General features: G+C 51.2%; 1 protein-coding gene across 1 annotated transcript in view; it reads right to left on the reverse strand.

Annotated features, from left to right (window-relative positions):
* Positions 1-13251, reverse strand: part of LRRC24 (leucine rich repeat containing 24) — a 29106-nt gene extending 15855 nt beyond the window's left edge. Inside the window, exon 1 of the mRNA XM_066625822.1 lies at positions 13193-13251. The gene's annotated coding sequence lies outside the window, so the exon portion shown is untranslated. The remainder of the gene's footprint in view (positions 1-13192) is intronic.
* Positions 13252-13816: the final 565 nt, after the last annotated feature.

Genomic DNA, 13816 nt, shown 5'->3' on the forward strand with positions numbered 1-13816 from the left:
AAGAACCTTTCTACGTAGCACTTTACACACCGCTGGTGTTGCAACCATAGTAACAGCAGGGTGGGTTGCAGATGTGCAAGGACTGTGCATTTTGTGCAGGGCACCCCTTCAATGCTCAGGCACTTGGCCAACCAAGAAGCCACTGCTTGTCTGTTTGGCCCAAAGGGCTCCTCTCAGCATGCCAGTGATCTGCTCTTGCTCTGTTAATTGCCTTCCAGGCTCCATCAGGCATAATAAATAATGAGCAAGCAAGGCCTTATTAAACTTTCATCAAGAGCCCACAGCAGCCGTGACAGATGGGGCAAGGGGAGAGAGCAGAGTGGGAGCTGCCATCCAAGAGGTGAGTGAGATGGGAATGCAATGGGCTTTCTCATGGTGCGTTGTTGGCCATTGCTCTGCAAGGAGCCTTCATCAGGACTTCCCTAAGATGCCAAGAAAGGGGATGGAAAATCCTGGTGCCACTCTAGGCATCCACAGCACATCTGCTGTAGTGTGAAAATACTGGCTACAGATATGACCTTCTTTCTGCTGACCAATGAGGAAGCAACAAGGAAAGACCAATTTTCCATGCCATGATTCAGCCCTAGAAAGTAAGCATGCCTCTGGACACATGCAGTGTGCTCCGGCCACACCATTCAAGGAAAGTAGCTAATAAGCCTTCACGAGGCTCAGTCCCAATGTTGCTTTCGTAGCCACGGGTCTGCAGATGCACAGGGGAACCCTGCTTGAAAAATAAATGGAGGCATCAAAGATTTAAGAGTGAAGCCATTTTAAAGAGCTTTACCTGCATGCATCCTGGTGGGGTATTTCTGTGACTGAGTCACCCAAACATGAAGCAGCAGGCACCGACTTAAGCTGTTATTCCTGGCATCACGACAAGAAGAAGTTCTGCTCAGTTGGGAAATGGAACAGGTGGCTGCGAAGTGGCCCCTTTATACACTTGATCAGGAACATACAGTAGGGGCCTCAAGGATGCAGAATCCAACCAGCTTACCTGGGGCAATCTCTGCTGTGGTTGCAGTGGGCAGTGAAGGGCAAGATCAAAGTTGGGGACTGAAAATAAGAGAGCTAGTGCCCCAAAGCAGCAGTACTGGAAGAGTACAGAAAGGGTAACCAAATTGATCAGGGAATTACTGGAGCACCTTCCCCACTTGAAAAGCATATAGTCCCACACGAAGAAGGGACGATAGAGAAAATGTGACCCCCAGCGGCATGACCGACAACAGGGCAGAGTTCTTCACACAACACACAATTAACTACCTCAGGTGAGATGTCGGTCACTTACACCAAGCCGGATAGTTGCTTCATCGCACTGTTGGATTGGATGTGCTGCATGTGAGTGAGATGCACATGTCTGTTCTCCAATTAAATAGCAGCAGGGTCTTTAACAGTTTGCCCCAACGTGGTGTAGAGCCTGATCACTCCCTGTCTGAATCCTTCTTGCCTTCTGGACTTCCCAGGGTGAGGCATTATTAGAAGACAAATGGAAGAGGAGTCTGACTCTGCAGGATCCTTCTCCTGATGTATCTCAGGATATGTCATAAGAAGAGCCCCGCTGGATCAGGCCATAGGCCCATCTGGTCTAGCTTCCTATATCTCACAGTGGCCCACCAAATGCTTCAGGGAGCACACAAGGCAGCAGGATACAACCTGCGTCCTGATGCCCTCCCCTACATCTGGCTTTCTGAGGTAGCCCACCTCTAAAATCAGGAGACTGCACATACGTCAACCTTTCCCCAGGTGTTTCTGAAACACTTCTGGGCTTTCCCATGCCCATAAAGGGGCTCACCATTTAAAATGAAAACTATTGGGCAAATTCAGCCAAAGTTAGAGGGGAGTGAGCTACGGCAGTCCAATCCAACCCAAATTCCACCCAATGCAGCGCCCCCAAAGGAGCATGCACCGTACCATGAGAGGGGAGAGACTGGAAAGGTATCCTTGGGGTAAATGAATATTGTTCACATACCATGAGAAAAGTCTCCACCATTGCCATGGGACTCCTTGCATCTACACCTGCTTATCTGGCAGCAGTAAGGGAGACAGGTGGGCTTAGGATACTGGCTCGTGTGAGTGCTGGCACAGCGAGTGCTGTCAATTCCCTTGTCCACCTCCATCCCAAGCCCTCCCCACCCTGTTCTGCCCCTGCTGCTGTCACAACTATCTTTGTAGGTCTGACAGCAGGTCTCCAGCGCTGCCACCCCCAGTGCAGCAGCACACCTAAAACGGCCACCAATGGCAGCTATTTAATGACAGCAGAACTGTGTTCTGCTGCTATAAAGTCTTCCACGAATCAGCCCAAACCATCATGCGGGACACTCATGCAGGGCTCCCTGCACCTCCGACAGCCTGCTGCAGGAACTGGTGAGTGCATCCCAGTCCCTGCAGCCCCCTTAGCAGCACAATCCTGGGGATCATGTCACTTCTTCCCCCCCTTGCCCCTTAGGGGGAAAGTGGCCAGGGCTCTCTGGCTGGGGTGTCAAGACGCCCCAGTTTGAAAAGCCCTGCCATGTCTCCATCCTCCTTCCTTGTGACAAGCAGAAGAAACAATCTGACAAATGGATTGGAAGGTATCTCCACTTTTTATAATGGCAACAAAAATAGCACTTTACACAATTATGGAATTCTGGAAAAACCACTTTGACGCAGACCCAGACTGGAATTTGAAATACCACATTTAGCAGATGGTACAACATTGAGAAGTGGGGGAATTTGCTTTGCAATGTTAAGGCCAAACTTGGCACTCTTCCATTTTCACTTGCTGTAACATGGAAAGCGGGGTAACCATGGTCAGGATCAGCTGCAGTGAAGTTGCATTGTTTTTTTCACCCTTTATTCCTGCACCATGATCAAAACAAAACGCCCCTCCCAACCCTAGCCTTGGTTGCTCGTCTCAGGAAGGAAGGAAGCCAACATTATTTAGCTCCAAAGTGAGTATGTGTTGGGGAGGGATTTCCATTTGGACCATGGTGCAGAGGTAAAGGGTGAAATAGCCTTTATTATGGACTCTCTTGACCAGTGGCATACAAAGGGGAGGGCTGGGGAAACTGTAGGCCCCAGGTGGCAAGCTGCAGGGGGGTGACAGAGACCGCCTATCAATTTTTTTTAATCTAGGTATTTTTGAATACCACCAACATTTATATATCACTTGATGCGTAATTTCATGCAGAATGCAATGAAACAAATTGCAGTGAAATCTCTATTCCATCAAACTTTATAGCCCAAAAACCAGAAAAGGAAAACACAACTGCCTTATGTAACAAAAAGTGGATTACACTGGGAATCCTGTAACAAAAGGTGCACACTGTAAGAAAAAGTGGGATTACCACTGGGAATAAATAGCTTGTTGCCAGCATTCCATGTGTCATACCAGAACCTTTCTGCTTTGGAATCTTAGGAACCAACAGAAGGCTGGGCTGCAGTGGCATAGCTAGATGGGGTGCAAAGCACTAAGTTTTGCAGGCATCTGAACAAGCCATGCAAACAGCCTCTCTCTCTCAACCCTTTGGAGTCAATTCGGGTAGGTGCTCCCACTGCCCTTAGCAGGGGAGTTAGAGGGGCCGCTTGCATGGCATGTTCAGGCGCCTGAAAACTTAGTGCTTTGCACCCCCTCTAGCTATGCCACTGCACAGGGCTGTTGCAAGTGGGTAGGGCAGTCATGGTTGAAATGCACTTACCAAGTTCAATACACTTATAAATAAGGTACGGACTTAACGTAGTTTTTAAAATATTGTAATCTGCTCTGACCCTCAACAAATAGAGTGGGGATTTAATGTGAAATTATCAGCCTCTTAATAATAAAGGATTATAAAGGATTCTCCTTTGAGATTACAGTGGATCAAGCAGGATGTTTCATCACAAGCTCGCACAGGGAAAACACAAGCCTGACCTTGAGGGTGGACATAGCACAGTAGAATCAAGGGGCAGCAATGTGTTGGCGTAATGGCCAGAGAGGATTGTGGGTAGCAAGACTATCCATCAGGGTGCCAGAAAGACAAAAACATTTTTGCCAATGGAATAATGCTATTTTGGAGTGATGGACTCCAAGAGCCATGGGCAACACCTCAATTTCCCTAGACAAAGACGGCTGTGGTAGCGTGCCGAGCCGATTAGGCCTCTTTCTGTTGGGTTTCATGGCATATTTAGTGAGCTGCAAATAATTCTAAAGCAGCTTATGGGCATAGGGAGGATTTGAGAGCTGACCTGCTAAGGAGTTGGATTAGCTTCCCAAGAGCAGCGATAGCCCTGCCTGGACCCCTGGAGGCTTAGTAGGACAACAGCACCCAAGTGCCTGCCAGCTGCTAAGAACAGCAGCAGCAGCAGCAGCAACTACACTCCCACACACCAAAGCTCCAGTCACTGCGCTGCTGGTTCCAAAAAGTTGGATTCTCGGCATTAACAACTGTGATGATCCAAGTGCAGGGAAAACAGGTGAACGACGAAGCAATGACAACGATGTGCAAACCCTCCATCAACAGCACATGAACAAAGTGTAGCAATCCAGACGAAACACCATATCTGGAAGTGCTCCTTGTCAACCAATGAAGTATATATGGAGACACCCCTGTCAGTCCTAATTATAGCACTTATAACTGCAAGAGTTGGCTTTAGGTTGCTGTTTTTACTGCTATGTTATTTTGATGGTTGGGTTTTAACCTTTTACCTTTTTTGTATATGCTACTTAGAAAATTCCTGGCAGGTTAGTACGAGTATGTATGTAGCCTATGGACAGATAACTTGAATTAGCTCACAGCTCTAAAACATGCTCTCAGTGGTAAAACCAGGGCCCTGTTGCATCTGATCTAATCAAAAGAGTGCCTGTGAACATATTTCTTTCAGTTCCAAGCAGCCTCCACAGGGCGGTAGGCTTCAAATCACACAAAGCTGCTTCATCTGCAGTCAAAGCAATTGCCCACAGACATCCATCCTGTCCAAGCCTCTGAGCGCGGCTCACGTGTATTCTGTGTAACAATTTAGACAAACGTATTAACATTTTAATATTTTTCATCTCCTAGAACCAAAACTGAGCTTTTATCTTCTTCAAGGCAGTTTAAAACCAACCTAGCGGGGCAATCCTATGAGAAGCAATCTCTGTGTCCTGGGAGTTGAAGCTGCACACACGTGCCCCACTGTGGAGTGAGGGAGAAGCCATGTGTTTGCCTGCATGCATGCTTAAGTGGTGACCCAGGCACGTGCTGCTCAGTGAGGGAAGCCCACAGGCCGTGGAGCAGGGCACTGGCTATGATGTCCACACTGGGGAGACACCAAGGGGAGGGTGCTGCACAGATGCCATAATAAGCAAGTCTCTCCAGGGCACGAGTTCCTTGTTTTCCTGTCAGTACGGGAGGCGCCTGTCAGACCAATTTAGAGCATTTCATAAACCAGGTTTAACAGGGGCCTTTATTCACATATAGACAGAAAGAGGAAGCAATGATATTTTTACGTCTGAGTATATCCCAGCAACGCTGCTTCACAAATAAATTGGAGCATATCCTTCACATGAACCAGGGACAGTCACCACTTCCTGGCAGGTGTCCCTGGGAAATGCCATCTCTGTTTTACTTCAGGGAAGATACTGGGGATGCTCTTTAAAAAAAACATGCAAAACTAAACACCACTCCAACTAATTTCAGAGTGCCCTTCACATTTCAGATCTGTCTCCTGGGGGAGTTAAAGACACCTTGATTTTAGCACTCTTGCACATCAGTGCATGCATAACAAGCCACTGCACTGTTTCCCTTCAGTCCTCACCCCCCACTAGAACCTCACCAGATACTAAATTCCGCTGAACACATTTTATTGCAGCTATTTATCAGTACAACTAGTCTTTCTAACAGTAAGCACTCTAAGTTTTCAAAACAATAAAGGGCAACAATCCTATCCAACTGTCCAGTGCTGATGCAGCCCGCAGGGCTTGTGCTGCATCCTGTGGTGAAGGGGGGCAGTCACAGAGGCCTCCTCAAGGTAAGGAAACAGTTGTTTCCCTTACCTTGGAGCTGCATCGGCACTGGAAAGTTGGATAGCACTGGGCCCATAGTCAGTTTAAAGTACATTAGCCAGGGAAGAGCCTTCAGGGATGGGCAGGGGGTGAAAGTGGATGCTCAGGCAATGAGCCTTATTGTTAAGGGTAGAGTATCACAAGCATCCCCGTGCTTCCATATTCATCTGCAAGGGGTTCAAGGGGATGACTGCAGACAAGGGGAGAAGCAAAAACTGACTTGCATGGAAACAACTGGAGAAGCCTGAGCACATACAACCTCCTTCCTCCTGGGAGTGGGGCTATGCTGGTGAATTTCACAGGATTCTGGTCACTATACAGAGGCGGATTGCTTGCCTCCTCCACTTCTCCCCAGTTCTTTAACATGTCCTAAATCCAGGGACATGGGGTGGGTGTGTAGAAGCTCCGTACGTGGATTGAGTACACCTGAGCAACTGTTACCCTGCACATGCCCGATCTTGTCTGATCTCGGAAGCCACCGTATTTTTCGCTCCATAAGACGCACCTGACCATAAGGCGCACCTAGTTTTTAGAGGAGGAAAACAAGGAAAAAAATATTCTGAACCAAATAGTGTAATAAAATATTTAATAAACTATAACAGAATAACATTTGAACCATGTAAAGTGAACAGCAGTCAACAGTGGCATTAAGAACCATTATCACTGTCATTGACAAATGGAGAGACTTAAAGGTTTGAGTACTCTAGTTTTCTGGAAACCCCAAGAAAACATCATCACTAGAGTCAGAATTTATGAAGCTCACAAAAGCAGGTGCACACAAATAGGGGATCACATTATCTTTCTGCTACAATGATGTTCTGCCAAATTCCAAACCACTGGGTCTCGTGCCTGCTTAAGGCTGATCAGTCCCCCTTGTGCAACTCACCAGTGCAGCAAGCAAAAGTGAGTCCAGTTCCAGTCCACAGATGCCAAGTAAATCAGTCCCATCAATCAGAGTTACCAAATCAGAGTCCAGAGCCAACAAGCCAAATTACAGTCCAAGGTCAGGTTCCAGGTAGGTCAGTCAAATCCATCAGGGTATCCAAGTCCAGTCACAATCCACAGTCAGATTCCAAATTCAATAAACCCAGTCAGTCTCCTCTCCTACCTCCAACCTGCACTCCTTCAAAACCCACAAACCCTTTCTGCCTCTGGTACTCCTTATATCCCTGAGGGCCCTATTGCCTTCCAGTGGCTTTAGCTGTGCAGTACACTCTGCTGGATGCCCAGGCCTTACCCTTAAAGGGGCCACTGCTGACACCACATCTACCTCCTCACCAGATCTTCCTGGATTCCAATACAAGGGGGGGGGGGGAAGCAGATCTCCATACATACCCGTGCAAAAGCAGGGGAAAGGTGTGGGGAAGGGAAGATCTCTGTATAGACATCACAGCAAGACCAGTGCAAAACCCCTTGCACACAGAACCAACAGATGGAAGTGGGGGGGGGGGGCGCAGATCTCCATACATACCCGTGCAAAAGCAGGGGAAAGGTGTGGGGAAGGGAAGATCTCTATATAGACATCACAGCAAGACCAGTGCAAAACCCCTTGCACACAGAACCAACAGATGGAAGTGGGGGGGGCGCAGATCTCCATACATACCAGTGCAAAAGCAGGGGAAAGGTGTGGGGGAGGGAAGATCTCTGTATAGACATCACAGCAAGACCAGTGCAAAACCCCTTGCACACAGAACCAACAGATGGAAGTGGGGGGGAACCACACAGAACCGTCAGGTGCTCACTCCCTGGGCTCCCTGGACTCACTCCCTAGGCTCACAAGCCTGCCAGGGGCTCACTCCTAGGGATGCTTGGACGGGAGAGAAGCCTGCGATTGACTCATTTCGCCTGGAGATCGACTGGTAGCTCTCAATCGACATAATGAGCACCCCTTCTCTAGGGGCTTGCTCAGCAAGACTGCCACCCCACCCACGCTTTCCTGGGAGTGAGCCCCAGTGATGCTGAGACTTACTTCTGAGTAGACACGCGGGCTTGCTCAGCAAGACTGCCACCCCACCCACGATTTCCTGGGAAGGCGAGCAGAACGGGCAGGGGGCGGGGCAGAGTTTTTTTTGTTTTTTTTTTTTGCAATATTCGCTCCATAAGACGCACACACTTCCCCCCCCCCACTTTTTTGGGGGGAAAAAGTGCGTCTTATGGAGCGAAAAATACGGTAAGCAGGGTCAGGCCTGGTTAGTACTTGGATGAGAGACAGCCTGCGAATACTGGGTGCTGCGTTGGCTTGGTCATGTCGTGAGAATGGATGATGGCCGAATCCCAAAGGATCTCCTCTATGGAGAACTCGTGCAAGGAAAGCGCCCTACAGGTAGACCACAGCTGTGATACAAGGGCATCTGCAAGAGGGATCTGAAGGCCTTAGGAGTGGACCTCAACAGGTGGGAAACCCTGGCCTCTGAGCGGCTCGCTTGGAGGCAGGCTGTGCAGCATGGCCTTTCCCAGTTTGAAGAGACACTTGGCCAACAGTCTGAGGCAAAGAGGCAAAGAAGGAAGGCCCATAGCCAGGGAGACAGACCAGGGACAGACTGCACTTGCTCCCGGTGTGGAAGGGATTGTCACTCCCGTATCGGCCTTTTCAGCCACACTAGACGCTGTGCCCGAACCACCATCCAGAGCGCGATATCAGTCTTTCGAGACTGAAGGTTGCCAACAAACAAGGCTTATACCACAGTCTTTCGAGACTGAAGGTTGCCAACCACAAGCAGTGCTTTTCAAAGGACTCCAGTAGGGAGGCTCTGCCTCACCTGTCTCCCCACCCATTGCACATCCCTGCCTAAATCCTGGATCATCTCCAACTCCTGCCCCAATACTGAAGCATCCCTCTCCTCCCCTTCACACTGGAATGTCAATGGCTCTGTCCCGCCCCATTCACACACCTCAGACCAAGGTCTGGCTTTGCACTAGGTCAACTTTTGTTACTTCTGAGCTTGCTTCAACAAACATTTGGTTTGCAAAATGACCCCTGCTGCTGGTTACTGCAATTGTTTCCTTGTGGTTGCTTATCTTGGTGCAATTTACTTGCTTGTTTTTAATGCTTTTGTTAAGTGCTTTGAGCAGTTTTTAACAAGATAAAGAAGGATTTTCAATTTCTTTTTGAAAAATGTGTTCTAAACAATGCCTCAACTACAGGGACATGCAGTGTGGGGGCGGCAGATGAGGCAGAACTACCCCATCATAGTCCATGGAAAAGCACCACAGCTGTTCCACTTGCTTAAACATGAGGAGGCTTTCCTTACACCTGAGAAAGCAAGTGCAAAGAGCGCCTCCTCAGGCATAAGCAGGCAGGGCAGCTGCAGTGCTTTTCCATGGACTAAGATGGGGGGGTTCTGCCTCCCCTGCCACCCCTGCACTGCACATCCCTACTCAACTTCTCCAGTTGGGTTGTACCCTATTTGAAAGGGAGTTATTCTGCATTTAGATTGAAGGCAACTTGGGCTAGAAGGCACTGCATAAATAATGAAACTATTCTGCTAAATACTCCTCAAAGCAAGTTTTGCTAAGAATAATAATAATAAAACTTTATTTTTATCCCGCCCTTCTCCCTAACAGGACCCAGGGCGGCTAACAACATATTAAAAAACAATAGATTTTAAAAACATTAATACAAGCAGATAAAAACATTTAAAAACACACTACAGGGCCATAAAAACAGTAGTCAGATTAAAAGAGTAAAAGAGCAGATCACCGAGGAATCAAGCCTGTAAAACTAAAAGATGTATAAAAAAGTTAAGAAGGCCAGAAATCAGAAGGCTTGTTTAAACAATAGTGTTTTCAGGCCTCGCCGAAAGCTCTCGAGAGAGGGAGCCATTCTCAAGTCAAGGGGAAGGGAGTTCCATAATGTTGGAACTTGCTTTCCTTGCCATACCTTGCTATTCTGTTCAATACTCCCACCACCAAGCTTCTATTAGATGAAAAGTAAAGGCATCTCCCGCTTGTCTGACAGGTTAGGGACTGGAGCACTGCTGAAAAGCAGAAATGGTTGAACAGCAGAAACCAAGTCTTTTTTTAGTTTACAAATGTTGCTTCCAATGTTTTTTTAGCTAACAAACTGCAAATGCCTTTTTATCTGGCGAATTCCTACAGTCACACAAAAATTTCTGCAAATGAATTCTTATTAATGACTACTGGAATGGGACTAAACCCAGAGCTAAAAGTTGGCATGCATGCACTCTCTTGCGCGCGCTCTCTCTCTCACCCACACCAAAACAGTTTGAATCGACATGTCATATGCAAATCAACATGGGGAGGGCAACTTTAGCCTTTAAAACAGCAGAGTGGTTGAAAGAACAGAACATGCATTGAATGAATGAGTTCTGGATATAACGGAAATGTGTCCAAAGAGCGGATAGCCAAAAAACAAACTGAAAAAGTGGGGGATACCTGTATAGTCTTTTAAAAAATGTTTTCTAAGAAAGAATTCACAGTAAGCGGGGAAAACAAGGGCCACAGAGCCAGCAGCTTTCTACAGTTCCAACTGTGGTGGACTCTAGGGAAAAATCTTTGTAGGCCTGAACATACACCCCAATACACACCTCTCCAGACTGAGAGCAAAGTCCAAAGTCCAGCTGAAATGTCTGCGTGACTTCCTCTTTGCCAACGATGCAGCTATCACTACCCACTCTGCCAAAGATCTCCAGCAGCTCATGGATTGTTTTAGCAAGGCCTGCCAAGATTTTGGACTGACAATCAGCCTGAAGAAAACACAGGTCATGGTTCAGGATGTGGACTCACCTCCCTGCATTACAATCTCTGCGCATGAACTGGAGGTTGTCCATGACTTTGTGTACCTTGGCTCAACGATCTCTGACACTCTTTCTCTCGATACCAAGCTAAACGAGCGCATCGGTAAAGCAGCTACCACGTTTTCCAGACTCACAAAGAGAGTCTGGTCCAACAAGAAGCTGACGGAACATATCAAGATCCAGGTCTACAGAGCTTGCGTCCTGAGTACACTTCTGTACTGCAGCGAGTCATGGACTCTTCACTCACAACAGGAGAGGAAACTGAATGCTTTCCACATGCGCTGCCTCCGATGTATTCTCGGCATCACCTGGCAGGACAAAGTTCCAAACAACACAGTCCTGGAACATGCTGGAATCCCTAGCATGTATGCACTACTGAAACAGAGACGCCTGCGTTGGCTCGGTCATGTCGTGAGAATGGATGATGGCCGGATCCCAAAGGATCTCCTCTATGGAGAACTCGTGCAAGGAAAGCGCCCTACAGGTAGACCACAGCTGCGATACAAGGACATCTGCAAGAGGGATCTGAAGGCCTTAGGAGTGGACCTCAACAAGTGGGAAACCCTGGCCTCTGAGCGGCCCGCTTGGAGGCAGGCTGTGCAACATGGCCTTTCCCAGTTTGAAGAGACACTTGGCCAACAGTCTGAGGCAAAGAGGCAAAGAAGGAAGGCCCATAGCCAGGGAGACAGGCCAGGGACAGACTGCACTTGCTCCCAGTGTGGAAGGGATTGTCACTCCCGAATCGGCCTTTTCAGCCACACTAGACGCTGTTCCAGAACCACCTTTCAGAGCGTGATACCATAGTCTTTCGAGACTGAAGGTTGCCAACTAAAAAAACACCCCAATAATACTGGAAGACATTTCTAAACACCAGTGTGCAAGCAAGCCATCCTGTGTGGCCTACAAACTTGACTCCTAATTTCTAAATTGACGTAAACTCGCAAAGTCTATAATCACAGGTGATTATCATTTTAAATAGAAGGCACTGGGAACTCAAGACAATCTATGTGGTCAGACTCAGGGGGGCTCAGTCCCAATGTGCCAACAACCTGAACAGTGACTTGGGGCAGTCGTGTTTTGGGTGGAGGGGGAACAAAGTAGGCATGCTCCCCAGGATCCCTTGAAATGAGGAAGAGAACAGAATCAGTCATTAAGGGTCCAATCCTATCCAACTTTCCAGCTTCAGTGTAGTCATAATGCAGCCCTGTGCTAAGGGAATGGATGTTCCCCTACTTTAAGAAGTCCTCAGTGACTGCCCCCAGTACAGGATGCCGTGCACACCCCACTGGCACAACTACACCAACGCTGGGAAATTGGTATCCAATCCAGTGCCAGAGCAGCTGTGCCAATGGGGCATATGCTGCCTCCTTTGGTGCCTCTGCAAGGGATGGGAACATTTGTTCCCTTACCTTGGGGCTGCATCACAGTTGCACCAGTGCTGGAAAGTTGGACAGGATCGGGCCCTGAGTCTTCTGTTGACCTCAAGGGAACGCTCCACAGTGAATCAAATCAACCAGCTCCTGCACAGAGATGCCATTCAGGGGAAGCTCAGCTGCTGCATTCAGGCAGCTGTGCCAGGGCCCAGGAAGCTGGTGATGCCGGCACTGGGCAGTGTCCTGCAGCACAAGCCTCAGGGTGCCTGGGCTTGCAGGAGTCCAAAGAAGTTCCAGGCTCTGGCAGTGCACGTCAGGAAGCAGTTCCACGCCCGTTTGTTCCAATCGTGCAGCAGCCGCCACAGCAACCCCTGCGGTCCCAGCAAGCCGGGGGAAAGCGGGCCACCGCCTGCATAGGAGCGGCCCTGGACGGCCCGCGTGCAGGTGCCAAGGCGCCCGGGGCCTCTGGAGTGACCCAGCCCCGCCAGGGGGCCCGCAGGAGCCAGTGCAGGACCAGGGGGCGGCCAGGCGCACCGCTCGCCACCGGAGTCCGGGCGCCAGGCGACGCAAGGGCTGGAGCCGGGCCGGGGCTGCTCACTGCTCGGAGGCCCTCCGGATGCTGGCTTCAGCCTGCACGCAGGGACGGAGCCCTCCGGGCTGGCACGCGCGAGGGGGGAGCGGGAGGCCCCGCGGCCAGGGGCCAAGCAAGCCAGGCCAGCCCCCTGCTCACCTGGCGGCCGCTCTCGTCACCTGGAGCCCCCCCAGCGCCCCGGGACGCGCCTCCCTGGGACCGCGGCGCCGCCGTCGCTCGCCCTCCCCGGACAGCCGCGCCGGCAGCCCCGCTCCCGCATCAGGGAGCCGCTCCCGCCGGCGCCACGGCCCGCACCGGCTCGCCCTGCGCCTCGGGGGGCGGAGGGAGGCGCGCGGCCGCCGCCCGAAGAGCCTCCGCCGCCCTGCCCCCGGCTGCTCGCCGCGCAGGCGGGGCGCTCGGCGCGGGGCACGCCACGACCTCCCGGGGGGCGGCCGGGGCTGGGCAGGGGCCGGGGGGCGCGCGCGGCCCCGCTCACCTGCAGCAGCAGCACCAGCCACGAAGACGGCGCCGGGCTCCGCGCCCAGGGGAGCCCCATCATCACGTCCCGCCGCCCGCCCGCCCGCCCGCCAAGAGGCGCCTCCGTCCGCCGTCAACGCCGCCGCGCTCGCCTTTTAAGCCGGGGCGCCGCGACCCGCGTGACGGCCGCCCGCCAACCAGGCCGCTCCCCGCTGACGTCAGCGCCCCCCATCGGCGCTCCCGCTCCAGGCCGAGCAGCGCAGCGCAGCGCAGGGGGCTCAGCCCCGAGGGGCGCCCCAGGCAGGTGCGGGGCTGGAGTTCGCCGGCGCGTCCGGGCAGGAGCGGCGGAGCCGGAGAGGCGCGGCAGCGGCGGGGCTTGGGCTCCTGAGGACGGCGCTCTTCTCCGGCGGCACGGAGCAGCGGTGGCGTCGTCGGGGGGGGGCGGAGCACCCAGGCTGGCAGCCCCCGCTTTGCTCCCCCGCCCCCGCCGAGGCTCCCTGCCGGACCGGTGCTTCGCCCCCCTCCGGCTACGCCACCGCAGGGGAGTCTCCCTCGCCCCGTCCAGCCAGCCTCTCACTGTTTTGACCTGCACGTTGGGGGAAGAACACCAGGCAAATCTCTAACAAAAACCCTTGACTTCCGA

The sequence above is a fragment of the Tiliqua scincoides genome, chromosome 4 (assembly GCF_035046505.1).
Source record: "Tiliqua scincoides isolate rTilSci1 chromosome 4, rTilSci1.hap2, whole genome shotgun sequence".
NCBI classification, from domain to species: domain Eukaryota; kingdom Metazoa; phylum Chordata; class Lepidosauria; order Squamata; family Scincidae; genus Tiliqua; species Tiliqua scincoides.